The 24,107-nt window shown below is 36.8% G+C and overlaps 1 protein-coding gene and 1 pseudogene across 10 annotated transcripts in view; both read right to left on the bottom strand.

The window, feature by feature from the left end:
• The window catches only part of Kcnc2 (potassium voltage-gated channel subfamily C member 2), a 224,345-nt gene that overhangs the window by 181,983 nt on the left and 18,255 nt on the right, over positions 1 to 24,107 (bottom strand). The window lies entirely within an intron of this gene.
• Positions 22,093 to 22,216, bottom strand: LOC115072081 (annotated as a pseudogene).

The following is a 24,107-nucleotide window of genomic DNA, read 5'->3' as shown; positions in this document are numbered from 1 at the left end:
ATCTGGACAATTGTCTCACAGTGAGGGAAATATGATTCCGAAAGTCCTTAAAATAATCAGTCACATTGATTCAGTAGAGCCATTTGTTGTTGAAGACAATGCAGAGTTTGTGTCTTGAAATGGTGTTTAAAAAAAATTCAAAAAGGCTTTTGACTTTAGGTTTGAGCCAAAAAATATTTCAGTTTAGAAAATGAATTTTAAGCTCATCAATTATGCCAACATAGGATGTAGACCCCCTACAATTCTCAAATGTAGATTAAATCAAAACAATAACAATAGCACACTATTCCTTTAAGAAGATATATTGCTATGCACAAAAACGAGCTAACAGATATGAAACCATTAAGAACACAACTTAGTACAATGATACTTTTATCTTTGGTACAAACATGCCACATTGCCACCTTGAAGCAAATAATTCAGAGTAAAGATCGCCATTCCATAACACTGTAAGCCCTTAAGCCTTCCTATTCAGAGAGGGGAAAAACTCAGGCATGGAAAAGTTATGGGACCTACAGTTAACAGATAAGGACATGACTAGTCTATATTTGAGTTTGACTGACTGATTTGCATAGAAAACAAATCATAAAGAGATCTCATTTCAAAGCTGAATATGAGAAAGCTAAATATACTAAAGGAAAGATAACTGGATAGGAATGAAATCTCATTTTTCTAGGAAAGTTTCAATTAAATATTCCACTAATATTTGATGCATATTCTACTCTGTAAACATCTTAATCCTGAGGTTAAATAAGATTAGCAAAAAATTAGGCTTTCTGCAGGAAGTGATCACAAATTTTACTCATCCATAAAGCATTCAGAGGGCAAGCAACTTTTAAAAAAATTTTATTTATTGTTTTTATTTTATGTATATATCACCTGCATGTATGTAAGTGCACTGTGTTGTGCAATGTTCACAGAGGTCAGAAGACAGTGTTGAATTCCCCTGGAACTAGAGTTATGGATGGTTCTTAGCCACCATGTGGGAGCTGGAAATTGAACTTGGGTCCTCTGCAAGAGCAGCCAGTGCTCTTAACTGCTGAGCCATCTCTCCAGCCTCACAAACAACTTTCAAGAATGAAAATAAATTCTACCTTGTGGTAAAAAAATGGCTGTCATCTTCATTAATTTTTTCTTTTTTTTCATTTTTTACTAAAAATTTATGAAGATTAAATCCACTATATGTTTAAAGAAATGTTTATTATTTCATAAAACCAAAGACATTAACAAAGCATTTATTAATCTTATTATTAAATCTAAAGTTTTAGAAACTTTTTCTCTAGGCTTACAAATGTATTTTGACTGAGCATGTAAGTTTCACTGATTTTATAGAAACAAAATTTCAGAATAAAGGATGTTTACAAATGATAGCTTTTACTACTATTGCCTGGTTAAAATATATGAACTACTGATTTTTCAAAAAATATTTTTGCTACTGTTTCCCTAACACAGCCTCTTCCATTTAGAATCTGAGCCACAATATGTCTATGTCTTAATCATTAGCAAAAATCCATATCTTGAATATCAAATACTTACAGACTTTGTTCTAATCCCCAAGAATAGAAAATGATATAATTTAAAACTCCAAAATGTGTTATTTTTCCATCTTATGTTTTAATATCAATAAAACACAAACTCAATATATTAATTTTAAGAAGCAGAAGTATAAAACATTAAACACTCAAAAGTTAGCAGTAATTTTGTTATATGGGCATCTTAAGTATTTTTAATAACAACTGTAACATTAGTACCACATTCATTTTCTGCCTCTAATACTACAACTTTCATGAGAATACATCTGTTTTGTTAACTCAATATAAATGAAATTCTTATAAATACAAAGACCTCAAAATGTTCGGTGAGAAGCTGGCATTGATTTGTGACTGTGTGAAGTCTCTTTTATATTAGCTTTGTACATGAAACCAGTCTGCTTTGTTGCATTAAAAACTTACTATAAAATGGAACACGTTTGAGTCTTGGTATTATTTTGAGAAACTTTCAAAGTCTTCCATAATTTTTTGATGATTCATTCCATTTCAAAAAAGTTTCGATTCCTTCACACTTTTCTGATTTACACACATGAAAGAGGAATTGTTCTTGAATTTTTGTTCATGTGACACATTGGGTACAATAATCTAAAGTAAATTATTGGACAGAGCCTTATTTGAAATAAAGGAGTCTCACGAAAGAGTCTTCCATAGAAATTGAGGGGAAAACTCAATGGCCAATTCACTTAAAATGCAACTAAATTATGGTCCTAGATACAAGAATTTAGGACTTAATTTTTAAGTACTAATAATTTTCCATGTACATTAAGAATCCTTAACTCTAATAACAAAAATTGCCTTCCAGTCTGTAACATTATTTTTTTACCTTTTCAATGTTGAGCCATCCTTTTCCTATTTCTAAGCTCAGGACATGCCCACATATCAACAATGATGCTATGACCAACCCTAAGTGATACTAAAGAACAGCAGGCATTATATTTATTACATTTACTTGTACCTTTGATTTTTTATTCCTACTACCAATACCTACCACCTTCCAGTTCATGGCTATGGAGGGCTCCCCACTGGGGACTCCCTTCTGCCTGCTCTTCCTTGGGGAGCCCCTTAGTCTAAACATTTTCATGCAAATCATTAAAGCAGCTACTTCTGCAAGGAAAGTAATGAGGTACAAGGGGAAAACCTGTAGATTTGGTGATCTCATAGATATAAATTTAAGCTTTTCTCAATGATTTCTAGATACATGCGTATGGGTAAATTATTTACCTTCAGTGGATTTCAAATTTCTCAACTCTTGAAATAGGATCCTTACGATGATATCACAGATTCACAGAAGAATTGGATGGGAAGCATAGTGCTAAATTCCTCACATGTTTTGAATCACTTAATTACCATAGCTACTGTATCTTCTATTTTCAGAACAGAAACTGCCTGGCTCTTAGGAGGTACTGAATACATGGTACTTTCTAAGGTCTTTGACCTCTTGCTCAAAACCTTTAGGACAAATGTTTTTGAACATTTTAGATTTTAGAAAAGCAACATGGTATGCGTAATGTGTGTTATGTAACACTTCCAGCAGGGTCTTGGGCATTACCCCATAATCAAGCATATCAATATTTCTGTAGCAATCAAAACCTTCAGACTAGGTGGTATAAATAAAGAAAACTATAAATAGTCTCACTTCACCTTAGGACAAGTTTTGCTGCAAACCAGTTAACAAAAATTGTGCTATTTACAGACTGTTTTTGAATTTTGGAATTGAGGACAAGAACTTTTGTGCTTCTCTGTACCCTATGCCATCCTGGGTGCTGGGGACAGGAAATGAATGAAGAAACAATAGCTAACAGCAGAACAAGGGAAACAATGACTGTATCGTCACCCCAGCTTGCTGACTCTTCACAGATTGCTCCACAGTATTTATAGCTGAGAAGAACTTACCAGTGACCCTTCTCAGGAAACATATTTGTGTGGTAACAGAGACATTGGAAAACCTGATACATTAATTGAAAGGAGAGTTTCCAGTACTAGAATTTCCTGGCATTATGGTAAAGTAAGATGGTACAGATTTATCAGTGCCCTTCAACTCAAATATTTTCAAACAGAGTAAGCATCCAGACTTCAAAACAGTGTTTGACAAATACTTTCTGCTAAATATTAGGAAGTCATACAGCCAAATTGATTTCTCAAAGTATAATCTATCACAGAAGATAATCACCATAATTAAAAAATTAAACTTTCTTTTCAATATCTAATGCAAAATTAATTTTTAAAACATTCTTCATATTACTTTATAAGCATATATATATGGAATTACACCACATATTTCAGACATTGGACTTGAGAGAAATCAAGTCTCTAAAGTCTCTTCTTTGAGAACTAGATTTCATAGTATCAGAAGGTGCTATGCAAACTGCTAAGGTAAAAATTAATCAATAGGCCTACTTAGCTATAAAGTCTACAAACCACAGCAATGAACAGCCCAGCAAGACATCCCCAAACATACAGTAGTGGCACTTTTATCTTGGCAATAACCAAGAGCTGTATAATTGGACTTCAGACTCAAGAGGGGGAATTCATGCCTGATACTATAAACCTAACCAAATACTCATGGGTAGAGAGGTCATAGACCCTAGGGAACCTACTACAGCCATTTTCCTACATCAATTTAGTTTCTACCTGTATTCTGAAAACTTATCCTTTTACCTGCAGATAAGTGTAGCTCTCACCCCTTATCAAAAAAGCTTCTTTCAGAAACATATGAAGACTATTACAGATATCCACAGCTGGTAAAATGCAGAGAATAAATAACCATATCGTTCCCAGCTCTAATTAATACATTTAAAAATTCAAACCCTACAACTAAGCTCAGTGAACATCATGAAAGAAGAGGTAAAAGGATTCTGAGACAGAGGACAAGGATGCCAACTGGGAGATAGTCTCCTAGACAGCCAAGGAAGCTACACTCATGAAATCTCAACAACACAGTTGCCTAAACAAGACCTGAATAATGACAACACCAACTGGCATGCCAACATGGAAGGGGGAAGTTTCACAAGACCCCACCCCCAGATGAAGCACTACAGGCAATCAATGGCTGCTGAGAGAGGGAGAACTCGTTTTCTCCAGGGACAAACTCCCAGATTGGTTTCCCTATTCCAAGTGGTCAGTCCTGAATACACGTGCATATAGGCAACGCTAAACTGACTGTAGGTTGCATATGTGTGTGGATATATGTGTGTAATAATAATACTTAAAAAGAGGTCATGAATTTGAAAGGAGGGGGACACCCAAGGAGTTGGAGGGAGGAAAAGAATGGGTGCAAATAATATAAATATAGAACTAGTGTATGAAATTCTTAAAAATAAATAATGAATTGAAAAATTTCATAAAGCCATTAAAATTTGGGGGAAACCATTGGTCAATTACATTCACAAGTGAGATACATAACTTCCAGAATGACCTAGAAACATAAAGCTCCAGAGACAAAAGCAAACATTGATTTGGACGGAGTGTTTACAAGGTTTTCATGTATCTTTGAAATACAACCTACATATATTAGGAATTTTAACATTATAATTGAGCCTCTTTTCAAGCCCAGGTAAAAGATATTTCTGCCTTTTTCCACAAGAAGAACATAAATATTAGCACTCTCTCATTAGGCTTTGCATGATAATAATGGAAATTTGTTTCTCTGAGAACAGAAAGTCAATTTAAACAACATTCTTATTTCAGAATATTCTCTTGATTAAAGGAAATTGAAAGTTCAACTTTTTCTACACATAAATAAAAACAAAATCTAAATTGTCCAGTAAAAATCTTTTTTTTTTTTTGAAGAAACTTGTACTTGTTCAAGTTTGTTGTTTACCATGCATTCTTCTACATACACAAAAACTTTATGGTGGCTTGGCCTTCGAGGAGACATGCTACCATGTTCAAATAGCAGTATTGGTTTACGTTTTTATGACGCCTCCATAACTCATTGATCTACTTCTTTTCAAGAACTCAATATTTATCTCTTGACAAATTATAATAGAAATCATTCGTGCTATCGTGCTAATTTTAGTCATATTTTATTTTAGCATAATGTTCATTTGTGTCTGCTGTCTTTCATTTAAAATAAATAAAAAGAATTCTGTTTAGTTTTTATGTATTTAGTGAGCATTTGGGCATTTCATATAATATACCTTAATCAAATTTAGACCCTCCATCCCACATCTGCACCCCCATACCCTCCCACTGGATACCATGCACTCTGTCATATATGTTAAGGCCTATCTAGCCAAGCATTTGTACCCAGATGTCCCTCAGTGCAAGTTCATCCACTGGAGTCTAGTCAGCCTATCTAGAGTCACTTCCTTAAGGAAGATCTACTCTCCCTCACCCCGCAGCAATGAGTTGCCAGTAGTTTCTCAGCTAAGGTTGAGAACCACTGTCTATTTCCCCAGTTCTATGCTAAGGTTTTGTTTAATTGAGTTATCATGGGTATTGTGTATGATGATGTCGCCATTGTTGCAAGTTCATATGAGTGCGTTTCTAGAAAACTGAAAGCCTCTGTTTCCAACTGCACCAACCCTAGCTCTGTATGATGTCACCATTGTTGCAAGTTGATATGAGTGAGTTCCCAGAAAACTAAAAGCCTCTGTTTTCCTGTGTTCGTGCACCAACTGTGGCTCTTACAATCTTTCTGCTCCCTCTTCGACAATGGTCCCTAAGTCATGGGTGAGTGAAATTTAATATTGGAGTCCTACGCAGGGATACATACTCTGCAATTTCTTATTCTTCAAATCCTAGCCAGCTTTGGCCTTCTATGTGCATCATGCTTTGTTGTATAAGAAAGCTTCACTGGTGAAAATTGAGGAATGTATTAGTATTCTCTCTAGCACCTGTTCCACTATATTCCATGAGCCTTAGGTGTAGCTGTTTCACTATAGATGTGTCACTTAGGGCCGAGCATGGCTTAGATATACATTCTCTGTGTGTGACCAGTTGTGGAACTCTGGTCACAGCAGATGGAACAGCCTCCATCTGTTGCAAAAAGAAGTTTCTTTGATGAGTGGTGTAAAGTATATTTGTCTGTAAATATGAAGATCCATATTTAGCATACAGTAAGAAATTTCAGTTTCCAGAGATATAACAGAGCTAGGGTTTTCTCTAGGATCTATGACATCTCCAACCATGTATATTTGCCTATATTTACAGCATCACCTATGAGTTTCCTGTAATTAAGAGGGTTTTAAGTCCAATTAGATAGCTTTTGATTACCCCCTAGATAAAAGTGCCACTACTTCAGCAATATAGATAATTTGCTGTGCCAGTCATGATTATTAGGCTTTATAGCTGGGCTGGTCCATTGATTGATGTTCTTCCTTATCAGCTTCAGGAAAAATTCCAGGTCAGTTCCAGCTCCACTGTTCCATGTCTTACTTCTGAAATATGTTTGCATTCAGCAATAGAGTCTTACCTTCAAGTTCTGGAAGGAAATCAAGAGCTGTGGCAACAGCCTATAATATTTTGGGACTCTCTTGAATTACCCTGACTAACAACTAGAAGGGAGGTTTCTCCTGTCTGGCACCATGTTCCTGTTACATAGCCTAAAGGTACACTTATGCACACAGGTCCTGATATTGTATATTTATTTTTCCGGGAGGGGGTGGTTAATACAATTCCTTCTGGCTTTTCATACCACCGAAGCTTTATTTATCTCTCCTCTCTTCCTGTCTAACCTCCCTCCTTTTCGATATGAAACTTAAAACTCTGCTAGAATAAAACATAGGTACAACTGTACATGATATAAGAAGGCATGGGAAAGGACTTTCTAAATTGGATGTCGGTTGCTCATGCATTAAGGTCAACAATCAACAAGTAGAACCTCATTAAGCTAAAATGCTTCTGAGCAGTAAAAGAAACAACCAAGGAAGTGAAGAGGTAACCCACTGAGTGGAAGAAAAATCTATACCTCCTACATATCTGACAGAGGATTAATACCCAGAATATATAAGGAATTCAAAGAACAAAGAAACAAGAAAACAAATGACCCAATAAAAAGATGGGTTAAGGACTTGAACAGAGAGTCCTCAAAGAAAGAAATAAAATGGCTAAGAAACGCCTTTAAAAGTGCTCAACATCCTTAGTAATTTGAGAAATGCAAATCAAAACCACTTTAAGATTTCAACTTACCCCAGTCAGACTGGCTAAGATCAAGAAAACAAAAGACACCAAATGCTGGCAAGGAAGTAGAAAAAGGGGAATACTTATTCACTGCTGATGGGATTGCAAACTCGTGCAACCACTGTGGAAAGCAGTGTGGAGAACTATTAAAAAACTGTAAATGAATCTATCATATGATCAAGTTATACCACTCCTTGGCATATACCCAAAGGACTTATTCTACTGTAGAGATACTTGTACACTCATGTTTGTTTCTGTTCTTTTTTACAATAGCTAAGAAATGGAAACAACCTAAATATCCCTCAACTGATAAACAGAAAATGAAAATGTGGTACATTTACACAATGGAGCTCTTCTCAGTGGTAAGGAAAGATGAAATCATGAAATCTACAGGTAAATTGATGGAACTAGAAACTGTTATACTACATGAACTAACACAGGAAAACAATGTATGCCCTCCCTAATTTATGGATCCTAGCAACAATCCCTTTTATATGAGTATATATCCTGATATAACAGCAGGAGCCAAGACAATGGAAAGGAAACACAGAAGAAAGGGAAAGAGCCTGAGAGAGGGGGATAGTAGGAAATAGATGTTACCAAGGAGGAAACATGAAAAATGGGATTATTTAACTGGGAAAGGAGGAGGGAAGGATATACAAGGAACCATGGGGGTAAAGGGGAAGAAGGAACTCAAGAGAGAGGGGATAATAGTTGACAGGTATTATCAAGGGAAAACTTGGGGAAATGAGGATACTTTAAGTGATTCACTTCTTTGCCTGCTCTCCTATCAATTTTCCAAACTCCATCCAGTGATTCTTCCCAAACTTAAAATCTGTTCTGTTGCTCACCTTCTTGAAATCCTTCACTAACTTCTCTTTGCTCTTAGGATAACCTCAAACTCCCTAAAGTGGCTATCAGTCCCTCCTCAACCTCCACCTTTCTTTGCAATCTCTCTCTCTCTCTCTCTCTCTCTCTCTCTCTCTCTCTCTCTCTCTCTCTCTCTCTCCCCTCCTGTTGTCACAGCTTCATTTTTACTCAACTTCAGAGGCTTCCTGAAGAATCACATGCTCACCACTGAACCACCTGATACTCCATCCTGCAGTGCAGGTGTATCCCTACCCCCTCCCACTTCTCCAGCATAACACATACACTTTCTGTGGGGAATCTCCACAAACTTAAATCATTCTAGGTTTTCTATGATCATCTTGACTTGCTTTGATTCCTGTTTCTCTTCTTCCCAAATACTTTCTAGTGTAACACACTGCATTTTTTCACAACACTTGGCTCATCTTTTCTAGGTAAAAGCCTATCTGGCTCTCTAACAATTAATTCATTTGTGTAGCCCTATTGACTAACACAGGCTCTTCCATTTGTGCAAACACAGAGAATGAATTTATCTTAGCAATTACAGGTTGGATTGAATTTTCCTGCATTATTCTGGATCAGATACATATTACTGATAAATGATTCATTGAGTTGAGAATTTCTGTAATTTGCTAGACAAGGAATCCTAACCTAATCACACTGCTACAACTCATAAAAATATCAACCACTAAATGTGTGACTTCTTTAGGAAAGCAATTTATGTAGTTTTGTTTTTTTGGTTTTTCTTTTTCTTTTTTTCTTAACCCTCACTAGATCTACCTTTTCAGCAACTAAAGTAGAAACTTTGGCTAGGCTGGTATGTGAACCCAGGTCTAATTTCATCCAAGCACTTCGTTTTAACACCTTACATTGCTTGATAAAACATGCTGTGGCACAGCATTTCTTTCCCAAATTAAGGAAAGTAGGGGTTATTGAGCACAGAGACCTCTCTTAATTATCTCATAGTACCTGACAAAGATTATATACAAAATAGTCCTATAATGCATTGATTGAAGAAACATTTACATGTCTCTGTGCCTGCCTATGAAATGATGTGGGGTTCCACAGCAATGCGGTAAATAACTGAGGCAGTTGCATGTCTGGCCTCAATATTCAAAATCGGGGCTGAGCATGATTGTAGCAGATGATAACCTCATAAGAGATTTATAGTGTGTACCTAATCATTAATGGACCTGTCAATCCAGGCTCTGTTTGAAGGAAACTGAAGTTTAAAGCTAGAAAGACACACTTGAGTCAAACCAAGAATTGAAGGAGTAAATTCTGTCTGTGAAGTGATTTAAAACACATTATATCTTCTCACAGAAAAAAAAAAGCATACTCAAGGGTTTTTAAAAAGGATTTAAGTTGCAACTCTTTATATAATAGCAACAGATGGCATATTTAATAAAGTAACAGACAATGGAATTACAAAAAATATCATCAGGCTGTGATAAAGACTGTGTGCTACTGTGTATGTGGTTATTAGTTTGTATAGTGAGTCAATTTCTATGTATTGAAATAAACATAAAATGCAATGCTATGATGTAAATATGTCTCTCAAAGCCCATATGTTGGAAATTGATCTCTCATCTGTGGCCCTGGGAGAAGACCGTCATTGGGTCATGGGGACAACACTCTGATGAATGGATTCACAACATTAAGAATATATTCACCATGACAGAAGCAGGATTTATACATGAATCTCCCTCTCTTCTCTCTCTCTCTCTCTCTCTCTCTCTCTCTCTCTCTCCCTTCCTCCCTCCCTGCATCCCTCCCTCCTTCCTGTCTTTTTTTTTCTGATGCCACAGGGGGAGACACAGCAAGAAACTTTCATGAGATGCTGCCACATGATCTTGTACTTCATAGCACTTAGAATCATGAGCTAATAAATTTCTGTCCTTCATAAATTGCCCCAAATTGCAGTATTTTGTTATAGTAGCACAAAAAATAAAGTAAGACCAATAAACACTTGCTTGCTTCTATTAAATAAATATACTACCATATCTTCTTCTGTTACTTTGGTTATTTAACCCATTGAAATTCCAATAAAAACAAACAGAAGTGCCCTGAGTAGAGTCCCATAACACAAGCTTGTACAGAAACTGCACCTTGGGAAATTTTTCTTAAGCCTCTTCAAAAACACTTTCTGGAGTTCTTGAAATCTCTAGTCTAAAGTGAGTTAAAGAAAAACAGTGAGTTCTTCTTCACCGCACATTCTATGTGTCTGGACAGGTTGCAACCAAAATCACTGATGTGTGGGGACGTTCGGACACAAGGCGCTCTTTCCAGGGTCATCTTTCTTCTTTTTTAATCATTGACTGTCATTACTTAATATTTTCAGCTTATCAACAGGTACATATACATGCATTCATCTATGATAATGGCTTCTTAAGCCTTTTCCACTTTCAATACCTTTTAGCCTAAGAAATTTTTTAAATAATTTATTGTTTTGGTTGAATCCATATGTACTCCCTCCCCTCCAACTCCTCCCATATCTCCCTATCACTTTTTTCTGATAACTTCATGTACTATTTCTTCTTTTCTTAATGGGGTTTTTTGCTACTCTAACGTTCCCCCCTCTAAAGAGGTAATCCTAAATAAAATCTTTTAAGGATTAATAAGAGCACCCGAATACTTTCAACATTTTTGGCCTGTGGAACAGAATGTGTTGCTAAGAGGCCTAATGATATTTCAAATTTTAGCCAAGAAACTGGTACCTTTCTTTGGGTTTTTTTTTTTTTACCCTAACTGCCTAGCCAATTCCTAACTCCTATTCTTTTTTTAAATATTTTCTTTTTTTTTTCACGTGTATGAGTATATTGCCTGCATGTATGTGAGTGCACCAGTGTAGTGCAATGCCTCAGATGTCAGAAGAAGGCTTCAAATTCCCCTGGAACTGGAGTTAAAGATGGTTCATAGCCAACATGTAGGTGCTGGGAATTGAACCCAGGTCCTCTGTAAGAGCAGTTAGTGCTCTTAACTGCTGATCTGTCTCTCCAGCCCCTCTACCTCCTGTTCTTATCACACCATCCTCTGAAGAGGTTACCCAGCTTGCTGATAGGGAATTGGATGCAGACTGCTCTGGCTTTTTCCATGCTGAACAGGGATGCAGGGTGAGGCAATTGGGGTACCCCTTTAGTGGGTCTACCTAAAAGACTCCCAAATTGCATAACTCTTATCTGTAGGGAGAAAAGAAAGTCCTTGCCTGGTGAATAGGAGATGTGAAGGAGAAGTAAAGGCAAGAATATTTAGCATTATAACTAGACAGGGAACTAGAAAAAAGTCAGAACAAGGCAAATTTCAAATGTTCATGTGAGAGTCCATTGGAATTTCTTGACGAGAGCTTCCAAAAGCATCCCTCTATTGGGTTTCTCCTAATTTTCCATTTGTCTACCAAGGCTGGACTTGAGAGTGATGGATTCAGGATTTGCTTTCAGGCATTTTGATAGCTGTTGGGGTGGTTAGAATCAGTGTCAGTTCCCTCTCAAAGGCTTCTAGATAAGGGGAGAAAATAAATTTATCCATCATTTTAGAACAATAGCTGGTTGTCTCCCTTAGCTACAGGTGGGGACTAGAGCATTGCAGACCAAGATTTGAAGCCTTACATCTAAGCAGCACTTTCTGATTCAGAACAAAACCACCAATGCGAAATAATTGTCTAAATAACTCTTTATATTAGCCTAAGAAATTTTTATGTGACTCTGGGCACATAGGTGTATTCGTTACTTTCCTTTTTTTCTGTGACAAAATATCTGACCAAAGCAATTGAAGGAAGGAAAGGCTTATTTTGGCTCATGGTTCCAAGGGACAGGTAGATAAGGCAGATGGTCACATTGCAAAATTTGACTTGATATGTCCTAACAAATATATTGTGTGAAATTTGCAAAAATTCAATTGAAAATGTTCCCAAAACATTTAAAAAATTAAATTTTGTGAAAAACAAATTTTCTTAGAATAAGCTATAGAAAAATATATTTATGATCTCAGATAAGAATGAATTTTTACCAACAAAATAAATGCACATTCCATCAGAGAGATGGTTAAGTCTGCTTTTCATTAAAACTAAAATTTTCTGAGCATCAAGACCTTTCTTCTTACCCTTCTCCTGTCTATACAGAACCTGTCCTAGAAGATACCACTCACATCCTCCTCCTCAAGGAAGTATCTTGTGATTTCTTTTAGGTCTAGGTTTGATGTTCAGTATGTGAGATCTTTTCTATTTCCATCATTGATTGATTAAAAAGTGTTAGTCTGTTTACCTGTCTGCTGCAGTCCCAGCCCCCAAATGGACTTTACGCTTCCTCAGAACCAGCACCAATAATCAAAAGCAGCAATAACACTTAGTAGATACAGAACTTAATGAATGTCTGGTTCATGAAAAAGTGAAGTTGATTTGAGTGCTTACCCCTTCCCACTGATAACTTCTCTTGGCACTGTACATTAGAGTTTGACATTACAGGCCAAGTTTTGAGAACATCACTGTCAGTTTCCCTTTAAAACAGAACAATGGTTGCTGAACTCCTGAGCTGTCACATCTTCAAGACTTGAAGATTCCTTTTCACAAATGCTTCTGCACCTTTACCTTTAAAGCTATTTATTATCTACATTGTATAAAGTTAGAAAATACTTAGAAGTCTGTAACTTGTAGGACAAATGTAAATGACTTTCAAAAGCCTATAATTCAATCATATAAATTAGAGTTCTTTAATTCTTAAAATTTCTTCATCACATAGTTGGTGGTATGTCAAATACGGAAACTTAAACTAATTATGATAGTAGTTGAGGATAAATATATTTCTGTGTTACTATAGTTTTCCTAAGTATTTCCCCACTAGAACACAGTCATCCCTCTTTATCCATGAGAGATTGGTCCCAGGATACCATAGATACCAAAATCAATAGATATTCAAGTCCCTTTTGTAAAATGGTACTGTGCTTGCATGTAACCCACACACATTGTTCTGTATACTTTATCATCTTATAATTGCTTATTACTTATAATACCTAGGTACAATGTAAGTGAAATGTAAGTTTCTTTTGTATTTTACTGTCTAAAGACTAATGTCAGGAAAATGCTGTCCTCACCTTTTCAACTCCAAATGCAAATATTTTCCTGAACATTTTCAATCTGCAGTTGATGAAATCCACAGATGTAGAACACAAGATGAAAAGAACTGGAGTGTCATAATTTACATACATCTCTCATTTCTTTCTGTTGGAAATTAAAGTGATTATTACAATATTTTTGTTACAAGAAAATATTTTTCCAGGCTAAAGAGATGGTTCAGCAGCTGAGAGCACTGGATGCTCTTGCAGAGGACCCAGGATCGATTCCCAGCACCCATACGGTGACTAACAATCATCCATAACTCCAGGTCCAGAGGATCTGACACCCTCTTCTGACTTCCACAAGCATTGCACAACACTTGCGCAGTTACACACATGCAAGCAAAACACTCATACACATAAAATAAAAAATAAAATAAAATATTTTTAAATATTTCCAAGGAATGTTTTATACAAAAATTGGTTTCTTCTTTCTACTACACTTTCTTGTAATTCATAAAGTTAAAATTTCCAAATTGAGACAGAATCTGGCCACTCCCACAGCTAACAGCATTCCACCACTCATGTTCACTAGCGAAATGACTGGTGTTGGTTCACATGAGGATGTAATATTTTCATGTTGTTTCTTCTTTCAATTCTTCATCCCTGAGTATATGACTGTTACATAATCAGCCCTCTCAGATGTTGTCTTGAATAGTGGCCAAACTCAAAAGCATACAGTGCTGAGTTAAATTATTATTAACTGGTATCTTTTCATTCCAGTCCTACGGTTAAGAAAAAAACAACTTCAAATGCCTCTTTCCTTTTCTTAGACATCTTAACACCTCTAGTGTAATATGTGACTTTAAGGCAAAGGGTTTTAAAATCAAGGGCTGAGGAGACATCTCAGTCATCAGGACATGAGGATCTGAGTTTGGATCTTCAGCATCCATGTAAAAATAGCTGAGCACCGCAGCACAGTAATCTCAGTACTGGGAACAAGGAGACAGGAGAATCTCTGGGGCTCACTTGCCAGTCAGTCTAAACAAACAAATTGGAGAGCTGCAGGTTCAGTGAGAGAACATAAGGTGGATTGTGGTTGAAGAAGACACCCATTGTCATTCTCTGGCCTCCACACATGTCACACACACACACACACACACACACACACACAAACACAAACAGGCACACAGGCACAACACACACACACACACACACACAAAATCACAAACCTAAACCCAGCTAAATAATTGATTTTTTTCATTTTAAAACTGCCAACATGCACAAGACCCAGGCAAACACAAGCAGCCAAAAACTCAGCAAAGAATTGGAGAAATGGGAAACAGGCCTCAATCTTAGCTGCAGAACTATTTGCAACTGATTACTGCTGGGTGAGGGAAAGCTGATATTCTTCAAGGGAGTGAGTCTAGATAGGCTGACTAGACCCCAGTGGGTGAACTTGCACTGAGGGATGTCTGGATAAACTGACTTGACTAGACAGGCTTTAATATAAATGACAGACTACATGAAATCTGGTGGAGGGGGACTATGGAGGATGTGGATGAGGAAGAGCATATAAAGATGATTAAGATGTTTTGCATTAAATACACAATAATTCTATAAAAAATAAAAATAAAAATTTTAGAAGTGTAATAATGACAAGTCAAGTGTGGTGTCTCATAATTCTTGTATATTGAGACTGAGGCAAGAGGCTGAGGTAGAAAGATCACAGATTGAGCCTTGGTTACATAAGTAGTAAGACACAGTCTCAAAAAACAGGTGCCTTAAGTACAATACTTAGAGATTCACAAAAGACATCATGTGAATCTGGATGTTTTCAGGAAAAAAAAAAAAAAAAGGACTTTGCTGTTCCATTTTTTCTTTAAAGGAGATTTCTCAGTGATTTGAACCCGCATGTGCATTGGGAATCCACAAGTGGACATGGAGTGTGAGTCATCACTCAGAACTTTTTCCATAATGCAGCGCCTCAAAGCAGTTGTATGCTGAAGAAAACTCTTCCAGGGCCACAAGTGCCCTCAGTGTGGAAGTTCTCTATTGGAACTGAGTTCAAAAGCTGGAAAATCGCCTCTGTGGTTTACAGTTGCAGAATCTGCCCTTTTGTTCCTGGCTTTCTCTTTGTCCCAATTTTCTCAAATGCTATCCTTCACCTTCTTGTCCCTCACATAGTGAATGTGGGTGGGGAGGTTGTGTAAGACAGGCTGATCCTGCTGTTCAGGACAGCTGTTTGCAGGTAATATACAAAGAAATTAAAAGAGAGTGACTACAAGACCCAGATAAAAGTAGAAGCAGGAAACCACCTTACCCAGAATACATCATGGAGCAGACCTGCTCGATGTAAGTTTACCTGCCTACTGACTATAGTCCAGGTGAAATGATCTTATTTAACATAATTGTAATGGCCTGAAAACTGTAAATTCAAAGGAAGAGAACTTAAATTCTCAGAAGAATGCATGCATTTATGTATTTCATAATGTGCATGTAATAAAAAGCATAGAGTTCCATATCACTCATAAGTAGATACCACATTCTCAAATAATATCAGCCATCTTCATGTAAAACTATTTAGTAATAATTAAAGTCTCTACATTTTTACGACAGAGTTTTATAAAATAGCCTTGAAACAGGCTATTATCTACATTCATAAAAATGATACAGGGTCACTTGAAATATTTTGTTCCAATAATGTTTTAATGAAAATGTTCTTAAATTTTACTTTCTCTAGCCATAGGACCACAGAAACCAGATTTGACAAGGACTCATTCTGTCTGCTATTGTTCTTACAGCAGAGTTACTGAATGGCTGCAAGAGTTGTCTATCTCTGAGCAGAAATGGCTTCAAAACTTTAGAACCCGAGTTACAATATGCACTGCACAGCACATGCATATGATTAGTCAGAAAATTTTATGTATGGATTATTCTAAAATAGAAAGAATGCCTGAAAACATGAGGAGAAAAAAATTCCTTCTGAATTCTCTTTAAGATATAATGTGAATTACCTTACTTAGAAAATAAAACTACAGGGGCTGAGGAGATAACTCAATTGGTAAAGTGCTGCTGTGCAATCTCAAAGACCTAAATTCAGATTCCCCAGAACCCACACAAAGCTGGGTGCACACCTGTAACCCCAGCCCTGGGGAGATAGAGACAGAAGGAGTACTGGGGCTAACTGGCCAGACAGTCCAGTTGAATTAGTGAGCACCAGGTTCAGCTAAAGATGTTTCAAAAAATAAGTTGAGCATTGGCTTCCATAGTAGCTACCTAAGTTTGCACTCCCATCAAAAGTGAATAAATGTTCTACTTCCCCCATATCCACACCAGCAAGCCTTGTGTTTTTTTATCTCAGCCATTCAAACTAGAAATTGATCTACAGTATGAAGCAGCTATACCACTCCTGGGCATGTTCCCGCTACAGAGATAATTGCTCATCCATGTTCGTTGCACTATTCACAATAGCCAGGAAATGGAAACAGCTTAGATGTTCATCAGTTATATGGATAATGAAAACGCGTTACACCTACACAATGGAATATTATTCAGCTATAAAGAAAAATGAAATTAAGAAATCATAGGAAAATGAATGACTCACTCATTCTGAGTGAGTCAACCCAGACACAGAAATACAAATGTCATATGTTCTTTCTCATATATGGATGCTAAATTTGAATCTATAGATATGCATGCTTGAGTTGGAGAGCCCATAGAAGGGAAGAAACTAGTAAAGAGGGTGTTGGATCCCTGGAACTGGAATTAGGGACTGTTGTTAGCCACCATGTGGGTGACTGGGAACCAAACCCAGGTCCTCTGCAAGAACAGCCAGTGCTCTTAACCACTGAGCCATCTCTCCAGTCCCAAGCTCATGGATTTTTATTAATCTATAAGCCAATGAAAAATGCTTCTCCTGACCTACACCCAGATACACAAAAAGCCTGACTGATAGCACCAAATATTCACAAAAGATTCTGAGCATCAGTCAGCCTTCCCTTGAGTTCCATATAATAATACTACTCATTTATAGAATACTTACTGTATGTAGAGTATCCTGCTATGCATGTTAAATATATTATTTAATTTTCATTATTTGATCTTCATAATGCCAATTTTATGAAGTTCTTTAAGAAAAAAAAAAAGTCGAATTGGAAACAAATCAGCCAAAGTCATGTAGTATGTTGTAAGGTAATTTCCAAACCCAGGTCTGTATCACATCAGCACCTGTGTTCATAGCCGTCACAACATGCTGCCCTGAAAGCAAAATCATGCTGAGGGAGGTCACCCAGGGAAATACAGGATTAAGGTGAGAATAAAACACATATCTCCAGCAAGAGATAAGTGGAAAGTTTCATGAAATTTCAGAGTAAAGACCTTCCTTTGAAGCTACCTGCCTTAAATTTTCCACAAACATAAATAGATATTGACTCAACAAGCCCAAAGCAAAGAGAAGACATGAATTATTTTTTCAAATAAAAAACTGGAAAAGACTAAGAATGATATAAATAACTAAGCAATTTAATAACCAAGTACACAAAAAAAATAAACATGGTAGAAAATTAAAATTCCTTTTAGATATAGTACAGATTTTATACTACAAAACTATATGGAGAAATCTGAATAGTAGAAGACTACATCATAGTTGTGCAAGAATAAAAATGATGAGAGACAAACAGAAAACAGAGCGAGCCTAAAGTAATAGGTAGAAATATTTTAACACCCATAAAAGGAGCAGCTCTATGGGGTTCCTGTGGCTCTTTACTCCATAATCACCATTCTGTGCCCTTCCCTAGCTCCCTTGACCCTCTACCTCTGTCACACCTGCTTTCTGCCAGTTCTTGTAACCCACTTTGCTCTCTCCATAAACCCTCCACCCTACTAATTCCTATTTCTTAAATACTCTTGTATCTCCTTTGGTTAAAGTTTTATTGTCTTCTATGCATTTGTGTAAGTACAATACCCTCATAGGGCATTTCTGTGTCCAGAATTTATGTAGGGATCCCATTCTGTTTACAACACAAAGAAAATTTTTCCATTCTCTTTTTGTCCTCCTATTCTAAAAATGTCAGACAAAAGCACCAAGCTTTAGGAAACAAAATTGTGTGTCCTAGAATTCTATGCTAAGGCAAAATACTGTTGACATCTGAATACAGTTAGATAGATACTTGCAGCTCTATGAGGCTCCACAAATGTATATCATCCTCAAGCCTTTCCTGAAAAAAATATTAATGACATATAAGAAATCATGAAGCAGTGTTTCTCAACTGACTCACAAATGAATAAATAGTATTAGGAACATAAATGTAGTAGTTAATTAAATATCTGCAAATACGTCTGAAAATTGTGACCAAAAAATAGACATAAATTACATGTATATAACAAAACCAAAAAGAAATCAGACATATGATAAGGCACGTGATGCCACAGGACTAAGACAATGCACTTAACTATGTGAATCAATCCGAATACTGTAAAATTACTATGCCACATAGTCAATATACTAAAAGTAGTAGTTTACTCATATGACCCTGATGACTAGACCACATAGGATTGGCAGCAAGAAACCATCCACAATAACAGCTGAACAGACATTGCATACAAATAAAGTTTAAACATGGAGGACTATACAAAGTGAAATCACTTTTGAGATATAAAACCAGACTTAATGGAAATGCAAAGTTGGTCAAACTGCTTGCTGTGCAAGCATGAAGACCCAAGTTCAATCCCCAGCACCTATGCAAAAACCTGAGCATGGTTGCACAAATTTATAATCCCAAGTCTAGGAAGATAGAAACAGGAAGATTCATCAGGCTTTTTGGTCAGCTAGCCTAGCTGAGTTAATGAGCCCAAACGCCCATTGAAAGACCCTGTCTCAATAAACAAGGTGAACATCTGAGGAATGAGTCTTGAAGTCAGCTCCCAGGCTTCACACTCACATGTAACCCCACACACAAACACAAACACATACACATGTACATATACATACACAAAAATAAAAATCTCTATATATCTTTATGGTTATGTTATCTTAAAGAAAGGAAAATAATATAAGTCTTTAGGAGGAAAGGGGTCATTTCGTCCCTTGGTCTATTCAATATTTTTTCAGTGTCCTTTTTTAAAAACATACTTATTATTTTTATTCATGTGTGTGAGTGTATTGCCTGTATGTAGGTAGGTGTACCTGTGTTGTGCAATGACTGTGGAGGTCAAAAGAGGGCATCAAATCCCCTGGAACTGAAGTTTGGATGGTTGTTAACCACCATGTGGGTGTGGGGATTTGAACCTGGGTCCTCTGCAAGAGCAGTCAGTGCTCTTAACCACTGAGCCATCTCTCTAGGTTCCTCAGTGCCCTTTTATAATAGTTACTTTTATGAATTAATAGTACTTTTGTTTAAAAATAAGCTGTTGAGACCTTTAATTTTAAAGCCATAAGTTCACTCTTAAATTCTGCTTTGAATATTATATGTTGCCATTTTTATTTCATCTGCTATCTCAAAATGGCTTTTCCTAAAAACAACACAATTTTCCTTGATCTGTTCTATATAGGTTCTTAAAAGTGGAGAATCTCGGAGCTGGGGAGATGACTCAGCAGTTAAAGCACTGATTGCTCTTGAAGAGGACCCAGGTTCGATTCCCAGCACCCATGTCATGCATGGCATTGCACAACACAGGTGCACTTACATACATGTAGGCAAAACATTCATATGCACAAAGTAAAAATAATTTTTAAATAGTCGAAACTGCCCCCATTCCCATAGCAATGTGTGCATGTTTATTAATTGCCTTTTTTATCCTTCTACTGCTTCAGCTCAGCTAGGACATCTGGGCGCAATTGGGTTTTAAATATAAATGTCTTTACTTCATTAGTCTGATAAAATCTATTTCAGAACACATGGAAAGAAATTACCTTTGGATACTCCTAATTTGGCAAATTGAGCAAAGTAACAAAATTGTGCTAAATAGGAATCTTTTTTCCCCTGCTCTCCTTATCTGATTTCCGTACTGCTATAATGTCCATTTTCAGCATCTTTCCTCTGGACACAGTATCCTTCAGTGAAGGTCTTACTTCATGTAATTAGTAGTATATCCTACAACAACAGTGTCATCTGTTACCTTTAGGCAGATGCCTCTCTGCCTAATGATGGGCTTGACATTTGCATCTACCGGCAATGCCTTTCTAAATTAAACACACTAATATGCAAACACCCTTTCAACTTAAGGGTTTATTTTCTATGGAGACTCACAAGCATCTGTTGAGAGATCAAAGTTCTTGGTTTTTACACATGTATTCTCAGTAGGTAGGTGACAAATGTCATCACTGTTGTCCAAAGGATAAATTTCAAGAATATTTAACTATTAGTACAACAAGTGATAAAATTGCACACCCCGTGCACTACTAATTTTCTCAGTTGGACTGAGTATTTGGGGACCAGAGTAGATAAGAAGTGGTAGAAAAAAATAGACTGAGAAGACAGAAGAAATGTTGGGAATGGATCATAGAAGATATAGCCTTGTATGAAAGGAAATCATAAAATTCACTGAGGCAGTGATTCAAAACCTGTGGAAGGCAATAAGCTTTAGTGATCTACTGCACATTATGGTGTTTTAACAAATAATTCATCCTATATTTCAGAATTGCTAAAAGAGTAGATTTTAAATGCTTTCACTACAAAAGATAAGCACATGATATGTTGAATTTGTTAATTAGCCTGATTTAATCATTCCACATTATAAATATATATCAAAAAATTACATGTATCCTATAAACATATGTCATTTAACTATTGGGAACAATAACAAAAAGGATGCAAGAGTGTCTAATACATGTCAAAACTAGTAAGGACCAGAAACAACGTGCATAGACACTCATGTTCAAGGACCTTGTAATGGTGTTTTGGCCAAGAATGAACCACACACTATGGTGGGCCCAGAAGATTAAAAAGATTTTTAAAAATCCTGTTCCCTAGCAACAATGTAGCCACTATAATGTAGTAGCAGGATACAGGATGCACTGTGTCCCTCCTGGTGACTCTGGCGTAAACAAACCTGCTGTGCTGCAGAAGTAGAAAAGTCACAATATTGTGCAGTACATAGTGCCTGATAACAATCAAAAACAGCTGTGCTCCTGGCTTCTGTGTGTGCTGCACTACACTTTTTACCATTTTAGAATGTACTGCTTCTATGATAAAAGAAGAATTCCTGGTAAAATAGCTCGAGGCCTTCCAGAGAAGCTTGTCCAGGGGAAATGACAGCCCCATGAGTGTGACTGTCCCAAAAGACCTATAGGACAAGAGGCACAGGTGGAGAATGTTAATATTGGTGAGCCTGACCTGTTAGGCCTAGGTTCATGCATGCTTTTATATCCTGACAACTAATAAAAAGGTTTAAAAATATCTAAGAAATTATAGAAATAGAAACAAGTTTAGAGAATACGTTTATAAGAAAAGATAATGTACATACAGCTACATCGTGTGTTTGTGGTCTAACCTAAGTTTATCACAAAGAGTCAAATGTTTAAAAAATTAAAACGTTTTTAAATAAGGCTATCATAAATTAAGTTTAGTTTATTCAACTGATAGGAACAGATACTACACTTGATCTTAGCCAAAAGGCCGAGAAGCGATAAGGTTAGTTTATACTGAAGAAAAATATTTTTACAAATGTAGTACAGCCTAAGTATACAGTGTAAATCTAAAGAAGTGTCATTAATACCCCAGGTCTCACATTCAGTCAGGACTGACTGGTCCATGGCCACTTCTAGTCATCCAACTTTAATTTATAGTGCCCTACATAGGTATACCAATCTTTATCTGTTATTATACCATATTCTTATATATATTTAAATATGTATAGATACACAAATACTTACTGCTGTATTACATTTAGAGATGGAATTCAGCATAGTAGTATATTATATAGATCTGTAACCAGGGATCAGTGGGCTATGTTATATAGTTAATGTGCACTTTAGACCATCCACCCAAATTAGTGGACGTGAACACTATGACAGTCTCACAAAGATGAGAAAACTTAACTATGCGCTCTTCAGGACTTACCTTCTTTGATAAGTAACGTGGATTTACAACTACAATCTAATTCTAGTTCAAAAGCCTCACTCCTTATTCAAATCTCATTTAAAATGTTGAAAAAAAACACAAGGATGAACCAAAAACATTTAGATATGAAGCAAATAGGACTTAACAAAGACACAGAGTGAATAAAGAATAGCACAATTCAATATTACCTGCAGAATAGAGTGGAGAGAGCATGAGAGAGAGAGAGAGAGAGAGAGAGAGAGATGCACGCCTTAGTCCCAGCACTTGGGAGGCAGAAGCAGGCAGATCTCTGTGAGATGGAGGCCAGTTTAGTCTCCATAGCGAGTTCCAGGCCATTTATGTCTACAGGGAGACCCTGTCTCAAAAAGAAAAAAAAAAGAAAAGAAAAATGATTCTTTCCACCTTTGATAGAGAAATGCACTGAGATGGTCTCACTGAGAAGAGAGACACATTTTTAAAAGTCAGAAGCCCAGGTGTAGTGGCACACACCTTTAATTCCAGTACTTGAGAGGTAGAGGCAGGTGGATTTCTGTGAGATGGAGGCCAGCCCTGTTCTACATAGTGAATTCCAGGCCAGCTGGGGGCTGAAGGGAAAGAACCTGTCTCAAAAAGACAAAAGAAAAAGAAGAGGAGGGGGGAGGAGGAGGAGGAAGAGGAGGAAGAAGAGGGAGAGATTAGGAGAGAGAATGTTTGTGAGAGTATGTGAGTGCACATGCCTGTGCCAGCAGAGGTCAGAGGAGGACCCTGAGTGCCATGCTCTAGGATTCCCCACCCTGCTCCCTTGAGATAGGGTCTCTCAAGGAACCTGAAGCTTGGCTAATGCTAGCAAAACCACAGCACTGTAGTTACAGGTACCCTTGTGGACACTTCTGACTTTTTACATAGGTACTAGAATCAGAACTCAGGTCTTCATTCTTGTGCAACAAAGACTATCACCCACAGAACCATCTCTTCAGCTCTGAAAACTGTTTTAGAGTAGGTTATTTTCTTCCCAGTGAAATCTAGAGGAACCTCATCCAGAGTCAACAAACCTACTAAAGGAGCTAGCTGTAAAACAACTGTTCAAGAGGTCCCCTTCTAGTCTTCCTGACTAGCTACAGAATTTGTCCTAAGAATGTTACCCACAAGACAGCCCCCTGAATAAAGAAGGAAATCCACTCCTTCATTTACATGCTGGTTTGGTATAGAAAAGAGGAGCAAACTCTAAGTTATCCTTATATTTTACTCTAAAATGAAATTACTCTAAAACTGTGTCCAGATAAAACTTAGTTTCTTAGACTTTCGTAGGAACCCCAGGTTCACGCATCTGCTCTTATGCATCCACCAACTGTTTCTGCACAATCCTGTGTGTACACATAGACACTATACGATAAAGTCAGTCTCAGTCTCTTTCAGAGGAAAAGATATTTGAAGAGAATTATTCATTAAAAATACAAGAACCAAGGTGAAAAAACAGGAA

Source organism: Nannospalax galili, unplaced genomic scaffold (assembly GCF_000622305.1).
Source record: "Nannospalax galili isolate Female #2095 unplaced genomic scaffold, S.galili_v1.0 scaffold720, whole genome shotgun sequence".
Classification (NCBI taxonomy): Eukaryota; Metazoa; Chordata; class Mammalia; order Rodentia; family Spalacidae; genus Nannospalax; species Nannospalax galili.
The sequence above is the reverse complement of the archived record's forward strand: the minus strand, read 5'-3'. Positions and strand labels throughout refer to the sequence as shown.